Here is a 14636-nt window from a genome sequence, read left to right on the forward strand (position 1 = left end):
GAGGGCCCTGGGATGATGACTGATATGTCTAGAATCAGACGACGTAGAGAACAAGCTACCCCTTGTTTTCTCCGTTCCGTTTCCAAAAAGTGACTTAACATATATATTTGATTAGGGTCTATCTGCTAACCGCAGACTGAGGGCCACGGCATGTAGTGATTTTAATGTAGTGATGTTTTACTACACACCGTTCCCCCCAATAGAGCCATGTGAGAGTTGGGTTGGCTACACCAAAGATTATGGATATACTGACAAGATGTCTCTCCGTCCTAACAAGGGGAGTCGTTGTCCACAAAGCAGCACTCTGGGTTGTCTCGCTCCCACCTATCCTGTCTTTGGATTGGTGGATACATCTTATTATTGTAATCTATTGTTTATATTCTATGAGGGTTGTTGACGTCAACCGCCTGTATTCAATGGAGAGAGATGCAAAGCTACTAGCATGAATATGCATAGCGATCTGGAGACAACTCCTATAGTGTTTTTATCAAAGTTGTCGGTATGTCACGTGTCCACGTAACAATTTAAGAATTACGAAACTTCTGTTAGATCAAGTAAACCTCATGTAGGAAATAAGCCATTCATTTTGTTGTTGACCAAATTAGACACTTTCCACATTGGGATGACAATTGTTTCCACTTGGATACAACCTACTGTAGCCTACTGGCATGACCTAGAGAGATACAACCTACTGTAGCCTACTGGCATGACCTAGAGAGATACAACCTACTGTAGCCTACTGGCATGACCTAGAGAGATACAACATACTGTAGCCTACTGGCATGACCTAGAGAGATACAACCTACTGTAACCTACTGGCATGACCTAGAGAGTTACAACCTACTGTAACCTACTGGCATGACCTAGAGAGATACAACATACTGTAACCTACTGGCTTGACCTAGAGAGATGCAACCCACTGGCTTGACCTAGATAGTTACAACCTACTGTAACCTACTGGCATGACCTAGAGAGTTACAACCTACTGTAACCTACTGGCATGACCTAGAGAGTTACAACCTACTGTAACCTACTGGCATGACCTAGGGAGTTACAACCTACTGTAACCTACTGGCATGACCTAGAGAGTTGTAACCTACTGGCATGACCTAGAGTTACAACTTACTGTAGCCTACTGGCATGACCTAGAGAGATACAACCTACTGTAGCCTCCTGGCATGACCTAGAGAGTTACAACCTACTGTAGCCTACTGGCATGACCTACAGAGTTACAACCTACTGTAGTCTACTGGCATGACCTAGAGAGATACAACCTACTGTAACCTACTGGCATGACCTAGAGAGTTACAACCTACTGTAACCTGCTGGCATGACCTACAGAGTTACAACCTACTGTAGCCTGCTGGCATGACCTACAGAGTTACAACCTACTGTAGCCTACTGGCATGACCTAGAGAGATACAACCTACTGTAACCTACTGGCATGACCTACAGAGTTACAACCTACTGTAGCCTACTGGCATGACCTACAGAGTTACAACCTACTGGCATGACCTAGAGAGTTACAACCTACTGTAGCCTACTGGCATGACGTAGAGAGATAGAACCTACTGTAGCCTCCTGGCAACCTAGAGAGTTACTACTTACTGTAGCCTACTGGCATGACCTAGAGAGATACAGCCTACTGTAGCCTACTGGCATGACCTAGAGAGTTACAACATACTGTAGCCTACTGGCATGACCTCGAGAGATACAACCTACTGTAACCTACTGGCATGACCTAGAGAGATACAACCTACTGTAATCTACTGGCATGACCTAGAGAGTTACAACCTACTGTAACCTACTGGCATGACCTAGAGAGTTACAACCTACTGTAACCTACTGGCATGACCTAGAGAGTTGTAACCTACTGGCATGACCTAGAGAGTTACAACTTACTGTAGCCTCCTGGCATGACCTAGAGAGTTACAACCTACTGTAACCTACTGGCATGACCTAGAGAGATACAACCTACTGTAGTCTGCTGGCATGACCTCGAGAGATACAACCTACTGTAACCTACTGGCATGACCTAGAGAGTTACAACCTACTGTAACCTGCTGGCATGACCTACAGAGTTACAACCTACTGTAGCCTGCTGGCATGACCTACAGAGTTACAACCTACTGTAGCCTACTGGCATGACCTAGAGAGATACAACCTACTGTAACCTACTGGCATGACCTACAGAGTTACAACCTACTGTAGCCTACTGGCATGACCTACAGAGTTACAACCTACTGTAGCCTACTGGCATGACCTACAGAGTTACAACCTACTGTAACCTACTGGCATGACCTAGAGAGTTACAACCTACTGTAACCTACTGGCATGACCTAGAGAGTTACAACCTACTGTACCCTACTGGCATGACCTAGAGAGATACAACCTACTGGCATGGCCTAGAGAGATACAACCTACTGTAACCTACTGGCATGACCTACAGAGTTACAACCTACTGTAGCCTACTGGCATGACCTACAGAGTTACAACCTACTGTAACCTACTGGCATGACCTAGAGAGTTACAACCTACTGTAACCTACTGGCATGACCTAGAGAGTTACAACCTACTGTAACCTACTGGCATGACCTAGAGAGTTACAACCTACTGTAGCCTACTGGCATGACCTAGAGAGATACAACCTACTGTAGCCTCCTGGCAACCTAGAGAGTTACTACTTACTGTAGCCTACTGGCATGACCTAGAGAGATACAACCTACTGTAGCCTACTGGCATGACCTAGAGAGATACAACCTGCTGTAACCTACTGGCATGACCTAGAGAGTTACAACCTACTCTAGCCTACTGGCATGACCTAGAGAGATACAACCTACTGGCATGGCCTAGAGAGATACAACCTACTGTAACCTACTGGCATTACCTAGAGAGTTACAACCTACTGTAACCTGCTGGCATGACCTAGAGAATTACAACCTACTGTAGCCCACTGGCATGACCTAGAGAGTTACAACCTACTGTAGCCTACTGGCATGACCTAGAGAGTTACAACCTACTGTAGCCTCCTGGCATGACCTAGAGAGTTACAACCTACTGTAACCTGCTGGCATGACCTACAGAGTTACAACCTACTGTAACCTACTGGCATGACCTAGTGAATTACAACCTACTGTAGCCCACTGGCATGACCTAGAGAGTTACAACCTACTGTAGCCTACTGGCATGACCTAGAGAGTTACAACCTACTGTAACCTACTGGCATGACCTAGAGAGTTACAACCTACTGTAACCTACTGGCATGACCTACAGAGTTACAACCTACTGTAACCTACTGGCATGACCTAGAGTTACAACCTACTGTAACCTACTGGCATGACCTACAGAGTTACAACCTACTGTAGCCTACTGGCATGACCAAGAGTTACAACCTACTGTAGCCTACTGGCATGACCTAGAGAGTTACAACCTACTGTAGCCTACTGGCGTGACCTAGAGAGATACAACCTACTGTAGCCTCCTGGCAACCTAGAGAGTTACAACCTACTGTAGCCTACTGGCATGACCTAGAGAGTTAGAACCTACTGTAGCCTACTGGCATGACCTAGAGAGTTACAACATACTGTAACCTACTGGCATTACCTAGAGAGATACAACCTACTGTAGCCTCCTGGCATGACCTAGAGAGTTACAACCTACTGTAGCCTCCTGGCTTGACCTACAGAGTTTAACCTACTGTAGCCTCCTGGCTTGACCTAGAGAGTTACAACCTACTGTAACCTACTGGCATGACCTAGAGAGTTACAACCTGCTGTAGCCTACTGGCATGACCTACAGAGTTACAACCTACTGTAACCTACTGGCATGACCTAGAGAGTTACAACCTGCTGTAGCCTACTGGCATGACCTACAGAGTTACAACCTACTGTAACCTACTGGCATGACCTAGAGAATTACAACCTACTGTAGCCCACTGGCATGACCTAGAGAGTTACAACCTACTGTAGCCTACTGGCATGACCTAGAGAGTTACAACCTACTGTAGCCTCCTGGCATGACCTAGAGAGTTACAACCTACTGTAGCCTCCTGGCATGACCTAGAGAGTTACAACCTACTGTAACCTACTGGCATGACCTAGAGAGTTACAACCTACTGTAACCTACTGGCATGACCTAGAGAGTTACAACCTACTGTAGTCTACTGGCATGACCAAGAGTTACAACCTACTGTAGCCTACTGGCATGACCTAGAGAGTTACAACCTACTGTAGCCTACTGGCATGACCTACAGAGTTACAACCTACTGTAGCCTCCTGGCATGACCTAGAGACATACAACCTACTGGCATGACCTACAGAGTTACAACCTACTGTAACCTACTGGCATGACCTACAGAGTTACAATCTGCTGTAACCTACTGGCATGACCTAGAGAGTTACAATCTGCTGTAACCTACTGGCATGACCTAGAGAGATACAACCTACTGTAGCCTCCTGGCATGACCTAGAGAGTTACATCCGACTGTAGCCTACTGGCATGACCTAGAGAGTTACAACCTACTGTAGCCTACTGGCATGACCTACAGAGTTACAACCTACTGTAGTCTTCTGGCATGACCTAGAGAGATACAACCTACTGTAACCTACTGGCATGACCTAGAGAGTTACAACCTACTGTAACCTACTGGCATGACCTAGAGAGTTACAACCTGCTGTAGCCTACTGGCATGACCTAGAGAGATACAACCTACTGTAACCTACTGGCATGACCTAGAGAGATACAACCTACTGGCATGACCTAGAGAGATACAACCTACTGTCACCTACTGGCATGACCTAGAGAGTTACAACCTACTGTCACCTACTGGCATGACCTAGAGAGTTACAACCTACTCTAGCCTACTGGCATGACCTAGAGAGATACAACCTACTGTAGCCTCCTGGCAACCTAGAGAGTTACTACTTACTGTAGCCTACTGGCATGACCTAGAGAGTTACAACCTACTGTAACCTACTGGCATGACCTAGAGAGATGTAACCTACTGGCATGACCTAGAGAGATACAACCTACTGTAACCTACTGGCATGACCTAGAGAGTTACAACCTACTCTAGCCTACTGGCATGACCTAGAGAGACACAACCTACTGGCATGACCCAGAGAGATACAAACTACTGTAACCTACTGGCATGACCTAGAGAGATACAACCTACTGTAGTCTACTGGCATGACCTAGAGAGATACAACCTACTGTAACCTGCAGGCATGACCTACAGAGTTACAACCTACTGTAGCCTGCTGGCATGACCAACAGAGTTACAACCTACTGTAGCCTACTGGCATGACCTACAGAGTTACAACCTACTGTAACCTACTGGCATGACCTAGAGAGTTATAACCTACTGTAACCTACTGGCATGACCTAGAGAGTTGCAACCTACTGTAGCCTACTGGCATGACCTAGAGAGATACAACCTACTGTAGCCTCCTGGCAACCTAGAGAATTACTACTTACTGTAGCCTACTGGCATGACCTAGAGAGTTACAACCTACTGGCATGGCCTAGAGAGATACAACCTACTGTAACCTACTGGCATGACCTAGAGAGTTACAACCTACTGTAACCTACTGGCATGACCTAGAGAGTTACAACCTACTGTAACCTACTGGCATGACCTACAGAGTTACAACCGACTGTAACCTACTGGCATGACCTAGAGTTACAACCGACTGTAACCTACTGGCATGACCTAGAGTTACACAACCTACTGTAGTCTACTGGCATGACCTAGAGAGATACAACCTACTGTAACCTACTGGCATGACCTAGAGAGTTACAACCTGCTGTAGCCTACTGGCATGACCTAGAGAGATACAACCTACTGTCACCTACTGGCATGACCTAGAGAGTTACAACCTACTGTAACCTACTGGCATGACCTAGAGAGATACAACCTACTGGCATGACCTAGAGAGATACAACCTACTGGCATGACCTAGAGAGATACAACCTACTGTAACCTACTGGCATGACCTAGAGAGATACAATCTACTGTAACTTACTGGCATGACCTAGAGAGATGTAACCTACTGGCATGACCTAGAGAGATACAACCTACTGTAACCTACTGGCATGACCTAGAGAGTTACAACCTACTGGCTTGACCTACAGAGTTTAACCTACTGTAGCCTCCTGGCTTGACCTACAGAGTTTAACCTACTGTAGCCTCCTGGCTTGACCTAGAGAGTTACAACCTACTGTAACCTACTGGCATGACCTAGAGAGTTACAACCTGCTGTAGCCTACTGGCATGACCTAGAGAGATACAACCTGCTGTAACCTACTGGCATGACCTAGAGAGTTACAACCTACTCTAGCCTACTGGCATGACCTAGAGAGATACAACCTACTGGCATGGCCTAGAGAGATACAACCTACTGTAACCTACTGGCATTACCTAGAGAGTTACAACCTACTGTAACCTGCTGGCATGACCTACAGAGTTACAACCTACTGTAACCTACTGGCATGACCTAGAGAATTACAACCTACTGTAGCCCACTGGCATGACCTAGAGAGTTACAACCTACTGTAGCCTACTGGCATGACCTAGAGAGTTACAACCTACTGTAGCCTCCTGGCATGACCTAGAGAGTTACAACCTACTGTAGCCTCCTGGCATGACCTAGAGACATACAACCTACTGTAACCTACTGGCATGACCTAGAGAGTTACAACCTACTGTAACCTACTGGCATGACCTACAGAGTTACAACCTACTGTAACCTACTGGCATGACCTAGAGAGTTACAACCTACTGGCATGACCTAGAGAGTTACAACCTACTGTAACCTACTGGCATGACCTAGAGAGATACAACCTACTGGCATGACCTAGAGAGATACAACCTACTGTAACTTACTGGCATGACCTAGAGAGGTACAACCTACTGTAACTTACTGTTATGACCCCAAGTGTTTACAACCTACTGTAACCTACTGGCATGACCTAGAGAGTTACAACCTACTGTAACCTACTGGCATGACCTAGAGAGATACAACCTACTTTAACTTACTGGCATGACCTAGAGTTACAACCTACTCTAGCCTACTGGCATGACCTAGAGAGATACAACCTACTGTAGCCTCCTGGCAACCTAGAGAGTTACTACTTACTGTAGCCTACTGGCATGACCTAGAGAGTTACAACCTACTGTAACCTACTGGCATGACCTAGAGAGTTACAACCTACTGTAACCTCCTGGCATGACCTAGAGAGTTACAACCTAGTGTAGTCTACTGGCATGACCTAGAGAGTTACAACCTAGTGTAGCCTACTGGCATGACCTAGAGAGTTACAACCTAGTGTAGCCTACTGGCATGACCTAGAGAGTTACAACCTACTGTAGCCTACTGGCATGACCTAGAGAGTTACAACCTACTGTAGCCTACTGGCATGACCTACAGAGTTACAACCTACTGTAGCCTACTGGCATGACCTACAGAGTTACAACCTACTGTAACCTACTGGCATGACCTAGAGAGATGCAACCTACTGGCATGACCGAGAGAGATACAACCTTCTATAGCCTACTGGCATGACCTAGAGAGGTACAACCTACTGTAACTTACTGGCATGACCTAGAGAGATACAACCTACTGTAACCTACTGGCATGACCTAGAGAGTTACAACCTACTCTAGCCTACTGGCATGACCTAGAGAGATACAACCTACTCTAGCCTACTGGCATGACCTAGAGAGATACAACCTACTGTAACCTACTGGCATGACCTAGAGAGTTACAACCTACTCTAGCCTACTGGCATGACCTAGAGAGATACAGCCTACTGGCATGACCTAGAGAGATACAGCCTACTGGCATGACCTAGAGAGATACAACCTACTGGCATGACCTAGAGAGATACAACCTACTGGCATGACCTAGAGAGATACAACCTACTGGCATGACCTAGAGAGATAGAACCTACTGGCATGACCTAGAGAGATACAACCTACTGGCATGACCTAGAGAGATACAACCTACTGGCATGACCTAGAGAGTTACAGCCTACTGGCATGACCTACTGGCATTAACTAGAGAGTTACAACCTACTGTAACCTACTGGCATGACCTAGAGACATACAACCTACTGTAACCTACTGGCATGACCTACAGAGTTACAACCTACTGTAACCTACTGGCATGACCTACAGAGTTACAACCTACTGTAACCTACTGGCATGACCTAGAGAGTTACAACCTACTGTAGCCTACTGGCATGACCTAGAGACATACAACCTACTGTAACCTACTGGCTTGACCTAGAGAGATACAACCTACTGTAGCCTACTGGCATGACCTAGAGAGTTACAACCTACTGTAACCTACTGGCATGACCTAGAGAGATACAACCTACTGGCATGACCTAGAGAGATACAACCTACTGTAACTTACTGGCATGACCTAGAGAGGTACAACCTACTGTAACTTACTGTTATGACCCCAAGTGTTTACAACCTACTGTAACCTACTGGCATGACCTAGAGAGTTACAACCTACTGTAACCTACTGGCATGACCTAGAGAGATACAACCTACTGTAACTTACTGGCATGACCTAGAGTTACAACCTACTCTAGCCTACTGGCATGACCTAGAGAGATACAACCTACTGTAGCCTCCTGGCAACCTAGAGAGTTACTACTTACTGTAGCCTACTGGCATGACCAAGAGAGTTACAACCTACTGTAGCCTACTGGCATGACCAAGAGTTACAACCTACTGTAGCCTACTGGCATGACCAAGAGAGTTACAACCTACTGTAGCCTACTGGCATGACCTACAGAGTTACAACCTACTGTAGCCTACTGGCATGACCTACAGAGTTACAACCGACTGTAACCTACTGGCATGACCTACAGAGTTACAACCTACTGTAACCTACTGGCATGACCTAGAGAGTTACAATCTACTGTAACCTACTGGCATGACCTAGAGAGTTACAACTTACTGTAGCCTACTGGCATGACCTAGAGAGTTACAACTTACTGTAGCCTACTGGCATGACCTAGAGAGTTACAACCTACTGTAGCCTACTGGCATGACCTACAGAGTTACAACCTACTGTAACCTACTGGCATGACCTAGAGTTACAACCTACTGTAGCCTACTGGCATGACCTAGAGAGATGCAACCTACTGGCATGACCGAGAGAGATACAACCTTCTATAGCCTACTGGCATGACCTAGAGAGGTACAACCTACTGTAACTTACTGGCATGACCTAGAGAGTTACAACCTACTCTAGCCTACTGGCATGACCTAGAGAGATACAACCTACTCTAGCCTACTGGCATGACCTAGAGAGATACAACCTACTGGCATGACCTAGAGAGATACAGCCTACTGGCATGACCTAGAGAGATACAGCCTACTGGCATGACCTAGAGAGATACAGCCTACTGGCATGACCTAGAGAGATACAGCCTACTGGCATGACCTAGAGAGATACAGCCTACTGGCATGACCTAGAGAGATACAGCCTACTGGCATGACCTAGAGAGATACAGCCTACTGGCATGACCTAGAGAGATACAGCCTACTGGCATGACCTAGAGAGTTACAACATACTGTAACCTACTGGCATGACCTAGAGAGATACAACCTACTGTAACTTACTGGCATGACCTAGAGTTACAACCTACTCTAGCCTACTGGCATGACCTAGAGAGATACAACCTACTGTAGCCTCCTGGCAACCTAGAGAGTTACTACTTACTGTAGCCTACTGGCATGACCTAGAGAGTTACAACCTACTGTAACCTACTGGCATGACCTAGAGAGTTACAACCTACTGTAGCCTACTGGCATGACCTACAGAGTTACAACCTACTGTAACCTCCTGGCATGACCTAGAGAGTTACAACCTAGTGTAGTCTACTTGCATGACCTAGAGAGTTACAACCTAGTGTAGCCTACTGGCATGACCTAGAGAGTTACAACCTAGTGTAGCCTACTGGCATGACCTAGAGAGTTACAACCTACTGTAGCCTACTGGCATGACCTAGAGAGTTACAACCTACTGTAGCCTACTGGCATGACCTACAGAGTTACAACCTACTGTAGCCTACTGGCATGACCTACAGAGTTACAACCTACTGTAACCTACTGGCATGACCTAGAGTTACAACCTACTGTAGCCTACTGGCATGACCTAGAGAGATGCAACCTACTGGCATGACCGAGAGAGATACAACCTTCTATAGCCTACTGGCATGACCTAGAGAGGTACAACCTACTGTAACTTACTGGCATGACCTAGAGAGATACAACCTACTGTAACCTACTGGCATGACCTAGAGAGTTACAACCTACTCTAGCCTACTGGCATGACCTAGAGAGATACAACCTACTCTAGCCTACTGGCATGACCTAGAGAGATACAACCTACTATAACCTCCTGGCATGACCTAGAGAGTTACAACCTACTCTAGCCTACTGGCATGACCTAGAGAGATACAACCTACTGGCATGACCTAGAGAGATACAACCTACTGGCATGACCTAGAGAGATACAACCTACTGGCATGACCTAGAGAGATACAACCTACTGGCATGACCTAGAGAGATACAACCTACTGGCATGACCTAGAGAGATACAACCTACTGGCATGACCTAGAGAGATACAACCTACTGGCATGACCTAGAGAGATACAACCTACTGGCATGACCTAGAGAGTTACTACTTACTGTAGCCTACTGGCAACCTAGAGAGTTACAACCTACTGTAACCTACTGGCATGACCTAGAGAGTTACAACCTACTGTAGCCTACTGGCATGACCTACATAGTTACAACCTACTGTAACCTCCTGGCATGACCTAGAGAGTTACAACCTAGTGTTGCCTACTGGCATGACCTAGAGACTTACAACCTAGTGTAGCCTACTGGCATGACCTAGAGAGTTACAACCTAGTGTAGCCTACTGGCATGACCTAGAGAGTTACAACCTACTGTAGCCTACTGGCATGACCTAGAGAGATACAACCTACTGTAGCCTACTGGCATGACCTAGAGAGATGCAACCTACTGGCATGACCGAGAGAGATACAACCTTCTATAGCCTACTTGCATGACCTAGAGAGGTACAACCTACTGTAGATTACTGGCATGACCTAGAGAGGTACAACCTATTGTAACTTACTGGCATGACCTAGAGAGATACAACCTACTGTAACTTACTGGCATGACCTAGAGAGATACAACCTACTGTAACTTACTGGCATGACCCCAAGTGTTTACAACCTACTGTAACCTACTGGCATGACCTAGGTGTTTACAACCTACTGTAACCTACTGGCTTGACCTAGAGAGATACAATCTACTGTAACTACCTGGCATGACCTAGAGTTACAACCTACTCTAGCCTACTGGCATGACCTAGAGAGATACAACCTACTGGCATGGCCTAGAGAGATACAACCTACTGTAACCTACTGGCATTACCTAGAGAGTTACAACCTACTGTAACCTGCTGGCATGACCTACAGAGTTACAACCTACTGTAACCTACTGGCATGACCTAGGGAGTTACAACCTACTGTAACTTACTGGCATGACCTAGAGTTACAACCTACTCTAGCCTACTGGCATGACCTAGAGAGATACAACCTACTGTAGCCTCCTGGCAACCTAGAGAGTTACAACCTACTGTAACCTACTGGCATGACCTAGAGAGTTACAACCTACTGTAACCTCCTGGCATGACCTAGAGAGTTACAACCTAGTGTAGCCTACTGGCATGACCTAGAGAGTTACAACCTAGTGTAGCCTACTGGCATGACCTAGAGAGTTACAACCTACTGTAGCCTACTGGCATGACCTAGAGAGTTACAACCTACTGTAGCCTACTGGCATGACCTAGAGAGATACAACCTACTGTAGCCTACTGGCATGACCTAGAGAGTTACAACCTACTGTAGCCTACTGGCATGACCTAGAGTTACAACCTACTGTAGCCTACTGGCATGACCTAGAGAGATGCAACCTACTGGCATGACCGAGAGAGATACAACCTTCTATAGCCTACTTGCATGACCTAGAGAGGTACAACCTACTGTAGATTACTGGCATGACCTAGAGAGGTACAACCTATTGTAACTTACTGGCATGACCTAGAGAGATACAACCTACTGTAACCTACTGGCATGACCTAGAGAGTTACAACCTACTCTAGCCTACTGGCATGACCTAGAGAGTTACAACCTACTCTAGCCTACTGGCATGACCTAGAGAGATACAGCCTACTGGCATGACCTAGAGAGATACAGCCTACTGGCATGACCTAGAGAGTTACAACATACTGTAACCTACTGGCATGACCTAGAGAGATACAACCTACTGTAGCCTCCTGGCATGACCTAGAGAGTTACAACGTACTGTAGCCCCCTGGCTTGACCTACAGAGTTTAACCTACTGTAGCCTCCTGGCTTGACCTACAGAGTTACAACCTACAGTAGGTTGTACCTACTGGCATGACCTAGAGAGTTACAACCTGCTGTAGCCTACTTGCATGACCTAGAGAGAAACAACCTGCTTTAACCTACTGGCATGACCTAGAGAGTTACAACCTACTCTAGCCTACTGGCATGACCTAGAGAGATACAACCTACTGGCATGGCCTAGAGAGATACAACCTACTGGCATGGCCTAGAGAGATACAACCTACTGTAACCTGCTGGCATGACCTACAGAGTTACAACCTACTGTAACCTACTGGCATGACCTACAGAGTTACAACCTACTGTAGCCCACTGGCATGACCTAGAGAGTTACAACCTACTGTAGCCCACTGGCATGACCTAGAGAGTTACAACCTACTGTAACCTACTGGCATGACCTACAGAGTTACAACCTACTGTAACCTACTGGCATGACCTACAGAGTTACAACCTACTGTAACCTACTGGCATGACCTACAGAGTTACAACCTACTGGAGCCTACTGGCATGACCAAGAGTTACAACCTACTGTAGCCTCCTGGCATGACCTAGAGACATACAACCTACTGGCATGACCTAGAGACATACAACCTCCTGGCATGACCTAGAGAGTTACAACCTACTGTAGCCTACTGGCATGACCTACAGAGTTACAATCTACTGTAACCTACTTGCATGACCTAGAGAGTTACAATCTACTGTAACCTACTGGCATGACCTAGAGAGATACAACCTACTGTAGCCTCCTGGCATGACCTAGAGAGTTACATCCGACTGTAGCCTACTGGCATGACCTACAGAGTTACAACCTACTCTAGCCTACTGGCATGACCTAGAGAGATACAACCTACTGGCATGACCTAGAGAGTTACAACTTACTGTAGCCTACTGGCATGACCTAGAGAGATACAACCTACTGTAGCCTCCTGGCATGACCTAGAGAGATACAACCTACTGTAGCCTCCTGGCATGACCTAGAGAGTTACAACCTACTGTAGCCTCCTGGCATGACCTAGAGAGTTACAACCTACTGTAACCTACTGGCATGACCTAGAGAGTTACAACCTGCTGTAGCCTACTGGCATGACCTAGAGAGATACAACCTACTGGCATGACCTAGAGAGATACAACGTACTGTCACCTACTGGCATGACCTAGAGAGTTACAACCTACTGTAACCTACTGGCATGACCTAGAGAGTTACAACCTACTGTAACCTACTGGCATGACCTAGAGAGATACAACCTACTGGCATGACCTAGAGAGATACAACCTACTGTAACTTACTGGCATGACCTAGAGGTACAACCTACTGTAACTTACTGTTATGACCCCAAGTGTTTACAACCTACTGTAACCTACTGGCATGACCTAGAGAGTTACAACCTACTGTAACCTACTGTCTTGACCTAGAGAGATACAACCTACTGTAACTTACTGGCATGACCTAGAGTTACAACCTACTCTAGCCTACTGGCATGACCTAGAGAGATACAACCTACTGTAGCCTCCTGGCAACCTAGAGAGTTACTACTTACTGTAGCCTACTGGCATGACCTAGAGAGTTACAACCTACTGTAACCTCCTGGCATGACCTTGAGAGTTACAACCTAGTGTAGCCTACTGGCATGACCTAGAGAGTTACAACCTAGTGTAGCCTACTGGCATGACCTAGAGAGTTACAACCTAGTGTAGCCTACTGGCATGACCTAGAGAGTTACAACCTAGTGTAGCCTACTGGCATGACCTAGAGAGATGCAACCTACTGGCATGACCGAGAGAGATACAACCTTCTATAGCCTACTTGCATGACCTAGAGAGGTACAACCTACTGTAGCCTACTGGCATGACCTAGAGAGTTACAACCTACTCAAGCCTACTGGCATGACCTAGAGAGTTACAACCTACTCTAGCCTACTGGCATGACCTAGAGAGATACAACCTACTGGCATGACCTAGAGAGATACAACCTACTGGCATGACCTAGAGAGATACAACCTACTGGCATGACCTAGAGAGATACAACCTACTGGCATGACCTAGAGAGATACAACCTACTGGCATGACCTAGAGAGATACAACCAACCTACTGTAGCCTACTGGCATGACCTAGAGAGTTACAACCTACTCTAGCCTACTGGCATGACCTAGAGAGATACAACCTACTGGCATG

General features: G+C 46.3%; 1 protein-coding gene across 1 annotated transcript in view; it reads left to right on the forward strand.

Annotated features, from left to right (window-relative positions):
• The window catches only part of LOC123732713 (oocyte zinc finger protein XlCOF19-like), a 66947-nt gene that overhangs the window by 559 nt on the left and 51752 nt on the right, over positions 1-14636 (forward strand). The gene's annotated exons all lie outside the window — the stretch shown is intronic.

Source organism: Salmo salar, chromosome ssa02 (assembly GCF_905237065.1).
Source record: "Salmo salar chromosome ssa02, Ssal_v3.1, whole genome shotgun sequence".
Taxonomy (NCBI): Eukaryota; Metazoa; Chordata; class Actinopteri; order Salmoniformes; family Salmonidae; genus Salmo; species Salmo salar.